Genomic DNA, 13,518 nt, shown 5'->3' on the forward strand with positions numbered 1-13,518 from the left:
AAATAGCGCAACATTTCTTCGAGACTACCGCTCCACGTCGTCACTGTTGGTCACCGCCAGCAAGTAGGTAGGAAGCAGCAGTGGGTACCAGCAGTCAGGAGGTGATGAGCAACCACCACCTGACGAAGTAGAGCAATTGTCTCCAAGAAATATTGTGCAAATATATAGAGCGCGTTCCGGCTGCGCACCCGAGGCGTATTCAACGAACAGTTCTAGATCTACGTATATACTCCAAAAGCTGATGGTGACTTTGCCCCTAACCGTCATTTCCTTTCCTGTTCCACTTACAAATAGAGCGACGGAATATCGACTGCCTGTATGCCTCTGTAAGAGCCTTATTTTCTTTCATCTTCGTGCTCCTTACCCGAAATGTACATTGGCGCCGATGGAATCTTTTTACAGCCAGCTTCTAATGCTGCTTCTGTAAGGTTTCTCAATACTGTTCCTCGGCAAGAAAGTCGCCTTCCCTCCAGGTATTTGCATTGAGCTTCCGAAGCATCCATGCAGTACTTGCTTGTTGTTCGAGCCTACCCCTCAGAACTCCTTCGATGTCTTCCTTCAATATTGCCGGATGTGTACCTCAAATACTCCAACAATAGTATCCTATGTGCTGTCTACTTTACATATGAATCAGACTTTCGTAAAATTCTCCAAGCATAGCGAAGTCGACCATTCACCTTCCCCGCTACAATCCCTACATGCTTGTTCCATTTCATATCTCTTTGTAACGTTTCGCCTACACATCTAATCGATGTGGCTGTGTCGAGCAGCACACTAATAATGCTGTATCCGAACATTACGCGTTAGTTTTTCTACTCAGCCGCATTTACATAGGGTTTCTTACTTCAAAGTTAGCTGCCAATCATCACACCAACTAGAAATTTTATTTAAGTCGTCTTGTACCCTCCTGCAGTCGTCTCAATGATGCCATCTTCCAGTACATCACAGCATCATTAGGAAACAGCCGCAGTTTACTGGCCACCCTGTCCGCGAGAACGTTCATGTATATAGAGCATGTAGATGCTTCGGGAGAGCTATAAGAATCACAACTATATTCGTTTCTGAAAACTGCCTACATACAGTAAGCAACTGGATGCAACTGGCCCTTCATCTACGTATTCATCTTTCTTTCATTCCTCTAAATGATTACTCGCTTTAACAAGATCTTCTTCTTCCTAATGCCATACATCTGTTTTCGCGATCACTTGCCTCCTCTGGAGAGCGAACAGCGATATTCACTTTTTTCCGATGACGCCCTAAAAATCAATATTTACGTTCTTAATAGGCTTGTCTAAAAAGTGATCAAGAAGTAAAATTGCGTAAAGCAACGGAGCATTCACATTCACGTGGCGAATACTGAATGTCATATATTTCTGTGACAGTCTTCTAAATCTTTGCCTTCATTCTGCCCTTACATTGTTTGTCCTCCAATTTCCATCATCCCTTGAATGACAGCTCTTCCACCATTTCTCTGTATTCAGACCCAATGTATCTGAAAATTTCCACCTCGTCTAGATTTTGTTGCTCAATTTGGAACATTCCAAGCATGGACACTAATTGATAATTGTTTTTACTACATTCACGCCTTGTGTAAATGAACTGTGATATACCCTACCTGAAAGAGCGGTGCATATTCCGTATTGTACAAGAAGAAATCATAATATTATCAGCGTAGGATAAAGTCGAAGGTAAGATTTGACATTTTCGTTTGTTTGGCTTAGTGTATGCTGCTGTAAACATTTGTGGCAAGCTAACGTTCTGCAGTACCAGACACTGCTTACGAAAAATGACAAATCACTAATAAAGAACGGTCTTCTGCTTTCTCGTATTATAACATACGTAGTGTGGGCTGTACACATATTACATGCAATACCGAAAAGAAAAGAAAATTACCATTCTTCTACGAAACGAACTCTAGCATTTCTTATCTTTCTCAAATATAGGCGATAATACGTGCACCCGATAAAAATTAGAACCACTAGATGCGATTAGATGTTGAGGAAGTGTTGGTGGCGAAAGGGAAACACGAAACAAGTATAACAGGTTCATTTTCTGTGTCTACCGATTGTTCCCTTAACCACATACATTCTTAAAAAAATAACAGTGCACTTCTAAGGAATTCAGGAATTATCCGAGTGGAACCGAAATCAATAGATATGACACAGATGTACAGACAGACAACCATTAAAATTTCAGAATAAATAATGAATAATTTATTGAAGAGAAAGAGCATAATAAACTGAGCGGATCAATAACAAGGTGGTCAACCTCTGGTCCTTATGCAAGAAGTTATTCGGCTTGGCATTGATTGCTAGTGTTGTTGAATGTCCTGAGAGATATTGTGCCACATTGTGTCCAATTTGAGTGATACATCGTGGACATGCAGAGATGATTGAAGGGCCTTGCTCATAATGTTCCAAATGTTCTCAGCAGGGAAGAGATGCGGGCACCTTGTTGACCAAAGTAGGGTGTAGGAAGCACGAATACAAGCGGAAGAAACTTTGCCGTGCGCAGGATGTTCATTATCTTGCTGAAATATAAGCCCATAGCCTTGAAGAGCAATAGAAAGGGACGTAGAATATCGACGACATACTGCTGTATGAATACCGCTGATGACAGCCAAGGAATGACACCTCAGACATCGCTCATGGTGGTCGGGCCTTAGAGTGAAGGACTGTTTGGTATCCCGCCGCGCTGGATACCTGCGCGGTCTAGGGCGCCTTTTCACGGTTCGCGAGGCTCCTCTGGTCGGAGGTTCGAGTCCTTCCTCGGGCATAGGGGTGTGTGTGTTGTGCGTAACTTAAGGTAGTTTAGGTTAGATTAAGTAGTGTGTAAGCTAAGGGATCGATGACATCAACAGTTTGGTCCCATAAGACCTTACCACAAAATTTTAAATATGGTATCTACATCTACATTTACATACATACTCCGCAATACACCATACGGTGCGTGGCGGAGGGTACCTTGTACCACAACTAGCATCATCTCTCCCTGTTCCACTCCCAAACAGAACGAAGGAAAAATGTCTGCCTATATGCCTCTGTACGAGCCCTAATCTCTCTTACCTTATCTTTGTGGTCTTTCAGCGAAATTTAAGTTGGCGGCAGTAAAATTGTAATGCAGTCAGCCTCAAATGCTGGTTCTCTCAATTTCCTCAGTAACGATTCACGAAAAGCACGCCTCCTTTCCTCTAGAGACTCCCACCCGAGTTCCTGAAACATGTGCGTAACACTCGCGTATTGATCAAACCCACCAGTAACAAATCTAGCACCCCGCGTCTGAATTGCTTCTATGTCCTCCCTCAATCCGACCTAATAGGGATCCCTAACGCTCGAGCAGTACTCAAGAATAGGTCGTATTAATGTTTTATAAGCGGTCTCGTTTACAGATGAACCACATCTTCCCAAAATTATACCAACGAACCGAAGACCCACTGTTGCTTCGCGCTTCTCGAGACACGTCTTCAGCCTGGAATCTCATTGACTGGAGTAGTGTTGCCTCCAGTGATGAGTCCCAATGGGAACTGGTGACCAGCGAAGATGTGTGTTAAGGCGTCCCAGACAGTGCTTGGATACCACTCTGACTTTCCTCCAACATAGGGCCCGACAACAAGGAGTGAGAGTCTGGGATGCAATTTCGTTTCGTAGCAGAACCTCTTTGTCATCCACAGCACCCTTGCGGCGCAGCTGTACGTCGACGATATTCTACGCCCCGTTTTATTGTCCTTAACAGCAAGCCATCCTGGCCTTACATTTGAATAACATAAAGCCCGACCACATATGGCGAGATTTTCTACTGCTTGTCTTCGTGCTTGCCAAACCGTACCTTGTCCAGTAAGGCTGCCGGATCCCTCCCCAATTAGGAACGTTCGGGCCATTATGGGCAGTGCCCTCGATACGTCTGGGGGTTTTGACGAACAGAAGGACAGAATTTCGCACGATATCCCTCAGCAATACATACAGCAGATCTGTCAATTAATTCCATCCGAATAATTGCTCGCGTAAGAGCCAAAGGTGTACCAACGCGTTACTGACTTGCTCAATTTGAAAAGTTCCCTCTCTCTCTCTCTCTCTCTCTCCCTTGAATAAATCAACCAAGTTTTCTGAAATTGTAATCATTTGTTTGCCTCTACATGTAATAACATGACGAATTTCCGTCTAATTCAGGTGATTTTTTTTTTTTTGGAGTGTGTATACTAATATACTCACAAGGCCACTGCACAAAGCATGATTGATGATACGTCTTTCCCCTTTTCACTCTGTTCGTTTCATTGAATTCCCGAACTGAAATTAATGTAGAGTTATAACTCTGTGAATATGTAGAAACTTGACTATAATGTAGAAACAGAGCTGTTGGTATTTCACAAAACACGAATTTATATTGTTTCAGTTTCACAGCCATCTGATATTCCTTCCGCTCTCTGTGTTATACGGAAGTAATGAATAAATATAAGTCACAGACGTAGCGCAAAGGTTAAACTGAAGTAAACTAACAATCAAGAAATTGGATTTATGGGTAGAAATACGCTTTACATATGTCTTTGAGATACAGTGCCATTATTGATCTCTGTACCGTAAATATAACCCACTCACAGTTAAAATCTACAAATATTATTGCATAACCAGCTGCATTGATTATAAAATCTAAATCTTATATAGCGAAGGAGAGACTGTTGCATCTTGATAAATTTTTCAGACTTCTGCCTCTAGCCAGTACTGTCGCAGCAGTTTAATATATTTTCTTATTCCATTTTGAGATAACAGTGTTCACTTCAGGTGTTCTGCAGTCTTATACAGCTTTTGCAAAAATCACACCGCATTAATAAGTTAATAACTTTTTAACAAATGTGAAAAGTTTTCCAAAATACATCATAGAAAGGTACCTATAAACAAAATATTCTGGTCAAATTTAAAAATGTTGCGGTCGAAATACGATATTGTATTCAGTGGTCTCAGTATTACTTCATTTTTGTGATACACGTCAGTAATCAGTAAGTGAAATAAAATTAAGCAGGAGTATTACCAAAAACAAATTGGAAGTTAAAAACATTTTGAAAGAGGACTAACACAAATGTTCATTTTCCATATAAGGAAAACTATTAAGAGATTAAAAATCTCTGCTCATTTGCACAGATCACGTCTTCCACGGAAGAAAAGTTTTTCCGTTTCAAGGCACAAGATGCTGCACGACTGACGAATTATATACAGTATTTTAATCATCATGAAACTCTGTAACTGAAGAGCAAAATCCTCAAAGCAGCTTCCATATATTGTACATCACTTAATAAGCAGAACTCGTAAAATTTACAAAGGCTGCACTAAACATAGCCTCACGTCTCAGCACCACAAAGACAATAGAAAACGTCGGAAACTGCTTATGGTGGTTCTACGGAGTGGTCCTTCATATGATTCTAAAATCAGCCAATGGATTGAAACAGAGACCAGGTACACTATCTTTCAGGTACTACACTGTCCCCTAAAAACATTACATAATTAAGAACGAGCCGTATCTCAAAGGAAAAGTGGAAAGTCACTCTGTTAAGGACAAGAAGTTAGTTTGAGTCTGGTCACATTCTTGATGTTTATTTCAAATCCGTTTGCAGTTCGAACCCACAGATCACCACAGTAAGCGATCGTGTTCTTGACAGAGGGGTAATTCTGATCCAAGCTGATAACAGATCTCAAGGCTTCACTCACAGGGCCATCACAGCAATGTGGGTCTGGTCCTCGGTCACTTCGTTATGCAAGTGAAATTGTTATCAGTCATGTCAGGCGTCTATTGGAGATAAGAAATATGGTTTAGTATTTTGTTGGTTGTCAAGGAAGACAAAAACCTTCAGGACCTAGGTACAGCATATGAAGCTGCAAATGTCAACGAGCAATCGACTCATGGTTTCTGTGAGCAGCGATCTCAGAAGTAGTCTAACGGCTGTGGGATGGGAAAACATTTCCAATATCCAGTAATGGCACTTGCAGCATAGATCATAATGTCCTGATTTATTTGTGTACTGTACTTACTTGTAATTACTGTTTGGCGTGGAGTACGGTACGTATGAGAAATATTTTAAAGCGGTGAGCAAAATTATACTTCTCTAGCCTGACGCCTTTATGATATAGGAATAAGAAAATCCAGAATAAAAATATAAAATTAGTAGACATCGCAAAATAGTAATAGTAATAATGGAGCAAGGAGCTGAAACAGTCGCCAACAACTGCAGGAAGTCTTCACTCTTACGCCAAACGGGCGTCTATGGATTTAATTTTTTCTTGAGAAAGTGACGGGAGATTGGAAAAAAGTGTGGAACTATTTTGCAGCATTGCGTTACAAAAAATGGTTCAAATGGCTCTGAGCACTATGGGACTTAACAGCTGTGGTCATTAGTCCCCTAGAACTTAGAACTACTTAAACCTAACTAACCTAAGGACATCACACACATCCATGCCCGAGGCAGGATTCGAACCTGCGACCGTAGCAGTCGCGCGGTTCCGGACTGAGTGCCTAGAACCGCTCGACCACCGCGGCCGGCATTGCGTTACAGTTTAACCAAGAGATGAGGAACTGAAACAAAAATTTTGAAACCACTTTAGTTTATTCGTAAAGAAGTAATGGTGATCTTATACGGAAACTGAGGGACGAAGCTCAAATGTAAAAAAATTCGGAATGATACATTACAAATACCTGTTTCGGATAAATGAAAATGGGCTGTGGAAGAGATTTTTCGACGATGAGGACAGCCAGAAAAAGATTTCCCACGTGGAAACGGCTACATGAAATCAGAAGCAATGTGAAAGAAATGAAGATCGACCTCACTAAGGAAATTTAAAGAGGAATAAAAGTCAGTTGCAAAGTGATCGGAAGATCGGAATTGCCAGCTGATCTACTGAAAAACAATTGGAAGCAAATTTAATCCGGAATGTTTGTTCAGGTCTTCCACGGGAGCCTCAGATTTAAATCAGGCAATGGTATTGCTGTGAACAGAGTAGCCTACTTTCAGGTACATAGTATTATATTTTATGGGACAGCTTTAACACAACATGCGGCTTATAATGGACAGAGTGTTAATAGATGAGAGGTATCAGAAACTGGATGAGGGTATCAGAATCGGATGCATCTGCTAAATTAGCCCCTCGTATGTAATATGGTGTGGAGTAAACTCATATAAAAAATTACGAAAATTGTAAATTGATTGATGATCAAGTTATTAAATAATACGTGTCCTAGAAAGCAGACATTTGGATGCTGCTAGCTACGGCTAGAGCAGATGACGGCAGATGTTCCGTTTGATCGTCCGCTGCGTCTGTATATAAATACCACCTGGGAGACAGTGACACACACACTTCGCACCCATTTCTCATAGGTCTGCGTCAGTGAAATCGTTTCCTGGATCGTTTAGATTTCTAAACACATACACTTCGCACCCAGCTATCAATCGGTCCGCTTCTATCAAACATGGACTTATGCGTTGCCTCTGATGTCGTCACAGTGAGGTTCTTACTAAACGCATGTTTTCAGTAATAACAGGAAGTGAGCTCGCGAGTACTGCTACTGCACACCGCCCTGGATCGCTTAGATTTTCTGAAATAAAGACACACTTCGCAACGAGCTATCACTTTGTCTGCGTGAGTCAAACGCCAGCTTAAGCGCTGCCTCGGGTGACGTCACAGCTTTTCTGCTACTAAACCCATGTTTTCGGAACAAACAGGAAGTGAACTGTACACCGTCCTGGATGGCTCAGACTTCGCGGAAGTGACTGTTTCTGTGCCGCCCGTAATGTTAACGAAACTGCGCGTCAATGGTGAGATTATTTTCCACTGGGCTATCAATTAACTTTGATTACTAAAAATCAGGGCAAACTATCATTTCATGAGATCTTACGTTGAGGTCCCTTCTGACTGCTCATAGTGCTGTTTATGATAGAGACATTTTTATTATTATTATTATCTGGAGTATTACCGTGTTGTGCGTGTGAAATTTTATTAAATATATGAATCAGTTAGAGCTCAAAACATTAATTTATAATCACAGTTCCTGATTCTGCTGAGTAAATGGAGAGTAGAAACACCTCTTTTAGTGAGAAAAAGAATCATGAGGACTTGCAGACTAGAAACTATGGCTAGCATGTTCTCCATCGCTTTCTGGCTGACCGCAAAAATAGTTTTCAGGCTCTTGTAAAAGACATAGACGAACGAATAAATTCAATAATTTCTTATTTTCGTTAAAATCAATACGCCACCCCACAAGCTGTAGTGTGTGTTACGTAGAGGAAGCCAGCAGGTGCGATTACTCTGTCGGAGAAAGCAAATCTTGACCATTAACGAAAGCGAGACAGATCAGTGATTCCACATTGATCAGGTTTGTGTAGAAGGTTTTTCCGGCTTTTACTGCCAACCAACATCTGTAATTTGCCATGCTTTGAGACTGCGGTAAATCTACACAGCCTGGACGATTCTTATAATTTGTGTAACTTGGTGTTGGGCTTCTTTCTCAGACAGGAGTGACGGGGCGGACAGCATACAGCGTACACGAGACAGGTGCTTCTGCGGCTGTGGGGAGACGGCAGCAGCTTGATTTAGAACCAGGACTTGGTGAGTAGCATTAGTTTTATTTATAGCAACATGTGACAGTTGTTGAGTCAAGCATTTACATGCATCTTCTTGAAAAGTTCAGTCAAAGCAATGTAAATAGTCAAAGATGCTTGTACGAGTACATCTGATTACCTGTATCATTGATTTTTAATATTATGGCGTCATAAATTAATTGTGCGGGGATTACGCAGAGCTGATGCTTAGCAAGTCCGTATTTGTTGTTAATTAAGTAACGCACTGCTTGTTGTGTTAAACATTCCAACTTATCGTGTGGAACCCTAATCGGTCTGTTCGACCACAACACACAGGAACAGTAGGTGCACGCGCCCAGGTAAATGCAGTGTTCCTCGGCCTCCAGAAAACAATCTATGCACTTCTCATTACCGCCAAACGAACAAAATGTGAGCGTATATTAGACTCGACACTTGGTGAAAGGAGTGGCTATTGACCCTCAACATAAACGAATATAACGAGTTGCCAATATGTAGACAGGAATACCCTTTAATGTTTGACTGCAAAATTGCAGAACAGGCACTGGAAACAATTACTTCCTTATAACATTTGGAAGTAAGCAGTTGGAGTAATTTAAAGTGAAACGACCACATATGATTAATCACGAGTAAGGCACATTCCAGACTGTGATTCAGTGGAACAGTCATCAGGAAATGTAGTCCATCGGCAAAGGAAGTACCTGACGAAATTGTACTTGAATATTGCTCTTCGGTATGGAATCTGTATCAGCCAGGAGGAAATAAATAAGTTCCTATGAATAGTAACACATTGCAAGTTCGTTAGGAAGCACGATAGTGGGAAGGAGATATGCAGCCAATTCAGGTGGCAAACGCTATTATAAATGCGTTCTACATCGTGATGTGCTCTGCTGTTGAATATCAGCGAGCGCAAGTTCGTACAAGAGTCAAACAATGTACTACTTCCTGTTAAATATAGATGGCGAAAAGACGAACAACATAAAATTAGAGACATTTAGTGTGTAGTAAGAGTTCATTGTTTAAATATCGTGTTATAGTACGTTAATATGTATGGGATAGCATGCCTGTCGAAAATTACCGTTGCGGATTCGACACTAGACGCAGGTCAACGTGTCAGCGCAGCCTCAAGCTACGCCACCTCAAGTGGAAGACACACGAGCACGCGCCCTGTAGTACTGATCTCTCACCATGTGATAATCGCACCTTCGGTCCCCTCAAGACGGCCTTGAATGGTCAATGATTCCTTTCGCAGCAGGTAGTAACGGACTTCATCACAGAGCAGGACACGGTACTTTATCAAACGGCTATCTTTAACGTGGTAAGTCGGTTGGATGATTTTCTCAATGCTCACGGAAGTTTTGACTGAATGCGTTACCGATTTGGACTGCATGGTCTTCGAAATAAACAATTTTAATTGCTTCTAATAGTAACACAGCTGAACCTCCACCACACACTGCTTTCTCAGATGCTCTAACATCATGAATTTTATTAATATTTGCCGGAATTTTGCAGATATGTCCTGACAGCATTATATTGCTGTATTTCTGCCTTTAGGACAACTCACCCTTTTATGACACATGCAGTATGACGTTACAATACTAATAAAGTTTCGATGACGTAGATTTGGCATGTAGCTAGTATCTTTTTATTTTAATATCTCGTTCTGGTACTTGTTTAATATTTGAAGTGTCAACAATGGAGTATTTGTTGTTAATTATGAATTGCGGAAAAAACAGCACATCGACATATTTTGTGCAATATTTGATTCTCGACAAGTATGTATTTGTTGTCAAATAATTCATTGCAGAAATTATTTAACCCGGGATGTCGCTGTAATTCTTTAAACAGTTAATATTCGCTACGAGTATGTTTGCTGTTAAATAATGGACTGTGAAAATTTTGTAACATTGTGTTTACAGACATATCTCAGTATGGAGAGGCATGTATTTGGAGAACCACTAACGTTGCAAAATATTACCTTAAAGTCATAAACAGCAATTAATAAAGAGACGAAAGGTTAATTGTACTTTTTGGAGTCATCAGTCTTCTGACAGGTTTGATGCGACCCACCAAGAATTTCTATGCTGAGCCAAACTTTTCACCTCAAAGTAACACTTGCAACCTACATTCTCAGTTACTTGTTGGATGTATTTCAATCTCTGTCTTCTGCAATTTTTACATTGTACAGCTCCCTCTAGCACCATGGACGTTATTCCCCGATATCTTAACAGATGTCCCATCATTGTCGGCGGTTTCCAAATGGTCCTTTCGTCGCCGATTCTGTAGACAACCTGCTCATTCTTTATCTTTGTCTCGAACTAATAGTCAACATTGTTCTGTAGCACCACTTCTCAAATGGTTCGATTCTCTTTTGTCCAGGTTTCCCCACATACCATTTCTTGCTGCTATTCAATGCTGTGCTTCAAATACATCTACATCTACATCTATACTCCGCGAGCCACCTTACGGTGTGTGGCGGAGGGTACTTATTGCACCACTATCTGATCCCCCCTTCCCTGCTCCATTCACGAATTGTGCGTGGGAAGAACGACTGCTTGTAAGTCTCCGTATTTGCTCTAATTTCTCGGATCTTTTCGTTGTGATCATTACGCGAGATATATGTGGGCGGTACTAATATGTTGCCCATCTCTTCCCGGAATGTGCTCTCTCGTAATTTCGATAATAAACCTCTCCGTATTGCGTAACGCCTTTCTTGAAGTGTCCGCCACTGGAGCTTGTTCAGCATCTCCATAACGCTCTCGCGCTGACTAAATGTCCCCATGACGAATCGCGCTGCTTTTCGCTGGATCATGTCTATCTCTTCTATTAATCCAACCTGGTAAGGGTCCCATACTGATGAGCAATACTCAAGAATCGGACGAACAAGCGTTTTGTAAGCTACTTCTTTCGTCGATGGGTCACATTTTCTTAGAATTCTTCCTATGAATTCTTTCTCAAATTAAGACCTATGTTTTACACCTGTAAACTTCTCTTGGCCAGGAATGCCCTTTCTGCTATTACTAGTATACTTCTAATGCCCTTCAGTCACCGTGTTTTATGAGTTACTTTGCTGCAGAGGTAGCAGATCATGTAACGTCTACTTGTTGATCACCAATTATGTTGTTAAATTTCTCGCTGTCATCATTTCTGGTATTCCTTGTTACGATCTTATTTCTTCAAATTACTTTCAATCCATGATTGGCACTCATTATACTGTTCCTTCCATTCAGTACATTCCGTAACTCTTGCTCATTTTGACTTAGGATCTCACTGTCATCAGAAAATTTTATCATTGGTTCCCTTTCACCCTGAATTCTAATCCCACCCTTGAATCTTCCTTTTATTTCCGTCATTGCTTCTTCGATGTACAGTTTGTAAAGTAGTGACAAAAGAGTACATCCCTTACATCCTTCTTAATCCGAGCACATCGTTCTTGGTCTTCCAGTCTTATTGTTTCCCCTAGATTCTTGTAAATCCGTCTTCCCCCATAGCTTACCCCTATTTTTTCCAGAATTTAGAACATCTTGCAGCATTTCACGTTCTCAGAAGCTTTCTCTAGATCAACAAATCCTAAGAACGTTCCTCGATTTTTGGTTCGTCTTGCTTCCATTATCAACCGCCATGTCATAACTGCTTTCCTGGTGCTTTTACTTTTCCTAAAGCCAAACTGATTGTCATCTAACAGGTACACAATTTTCTTTTCCATTCATCTGTATATCATTTTTGTTAGCAACAAGGATCCAGGAGCTCTTAAGCTGATTGTGAGATAATTCTCGCATTTGTCGGCTCTTGCTGTCTTCGGAATGATGAAGAGGATGTTTTTCTGAATTTCTGTTGGTAAATCTCAAGTCTCTTACACTCTACTCATGAACGTGAGTAGTCACAGCTCGTGATATAGCAGATAGCGTTGCTACCTCTGGATAAGGGGTCCTGAGTTCGATTCTCGGCTGGGTTGAGGATTTTCTCTGCCCGGGGATCATGTATTTTTGTTGTCCTCATCATTCCATCATCACTATGAAAGTGGCTAGATTGGACTGTTTACAGTTTGGCAAGGTGTACGGGCGCTGATGAACCCGCAGTTGAGGGCCCACAAAGCAAACAACATCATCATCATGAACGTGAGTAGACGTTTTCTTGCCACTTCCCCCAAATTGTTTTCTAAATTCCGATGGACTGTTAGGCAACTCTTCTAAATTCCGATGGACTGTTAAGCATCTCTCTTTAATTCTAAGTATTCTAAAGTACTTCGAAGTTCTGATTCTAACACTGGAGCCTCTATCTCTGCCCCTTGCACTCGTGTCCCTTCCTCAATCAGGTCATGAGAGAAATTATCCCCTTTACAGGGACCTTCAGTGTACTCTTTCTGCCTGTCTGCTTTCAACTCTGCATTTAATAGCGGACTTACCATTGCCCTCTTAATTTTACCACCCTTGCTTTTAATTTCACCGAAGGTTGATTTGACTTTCACGTATGGTGAGTCAGTCTTTTTGGCAATCATGTCTTTCTAGATTTCTTCACATTTTTCGTGCAGAAATTTCGCCTTTTCTTCCCAGCCCCTCTTACTTTTTTGAGTCGTAATTGACTTGTATTTCTGTAATTCTATATTTTGCTACATCTATTTGTACTCCTCTTTGTCATCTATGAGCTTAAGTATATCTTCTGTTGTCCATTCTTTCTTCGCAGATACTTTCTCTGCAGCTTCACTTCTCTATCCAATTTCTATGACTGTCGTTTGCAGAGATTTCCATTCCTTTTGAACTGCACTGCCTACCGAGCTACTCATTATAAAAGTATCAATAGCCTCAGAGATATTTGAGCATGTGTCTTCATTCCTTGCTCATTGACCCTTCCTGGCTAGCCTCTTGAACTTGAGACTACTCATTTATCACGAAGTTGTAATCTGAGTCTATATCTGTCCCCGGGTAAGCCTTACAACGCAATAT

The 13,518-nt window shown here is 41.1% G+C and overlaps 1 protein-coding gene across 1 annotated transcript in view; it reads right to left on the reverse strand.

Moving 5' to 3' along the window:
• LOC124805758 overlaps window positions 1–13,518 on the reverse strand; it is a 40,836-nt gene that overhangs the window by 11,077 nt on the left and 16,241 nt on the right. The gene's annotated exons all lie outside the window — the stretch shown is intronic.

This window comes from Schistocerca piceifrons, chromosome 7 (genome assembly GCF_021461385.2).
Source record: "Schistocerca piceifrons isolate TAMUIC-IGC-003096 chromosome 7, iqSchPice1.1, whole genome shotgun sequence".
Taxonomy (NCBI): Eukaryota; Metazoa; Arthropoda; class Insecta; order Orthoptera; family Acrididae; genus Schistocerca; species Schistocerca piceifrons.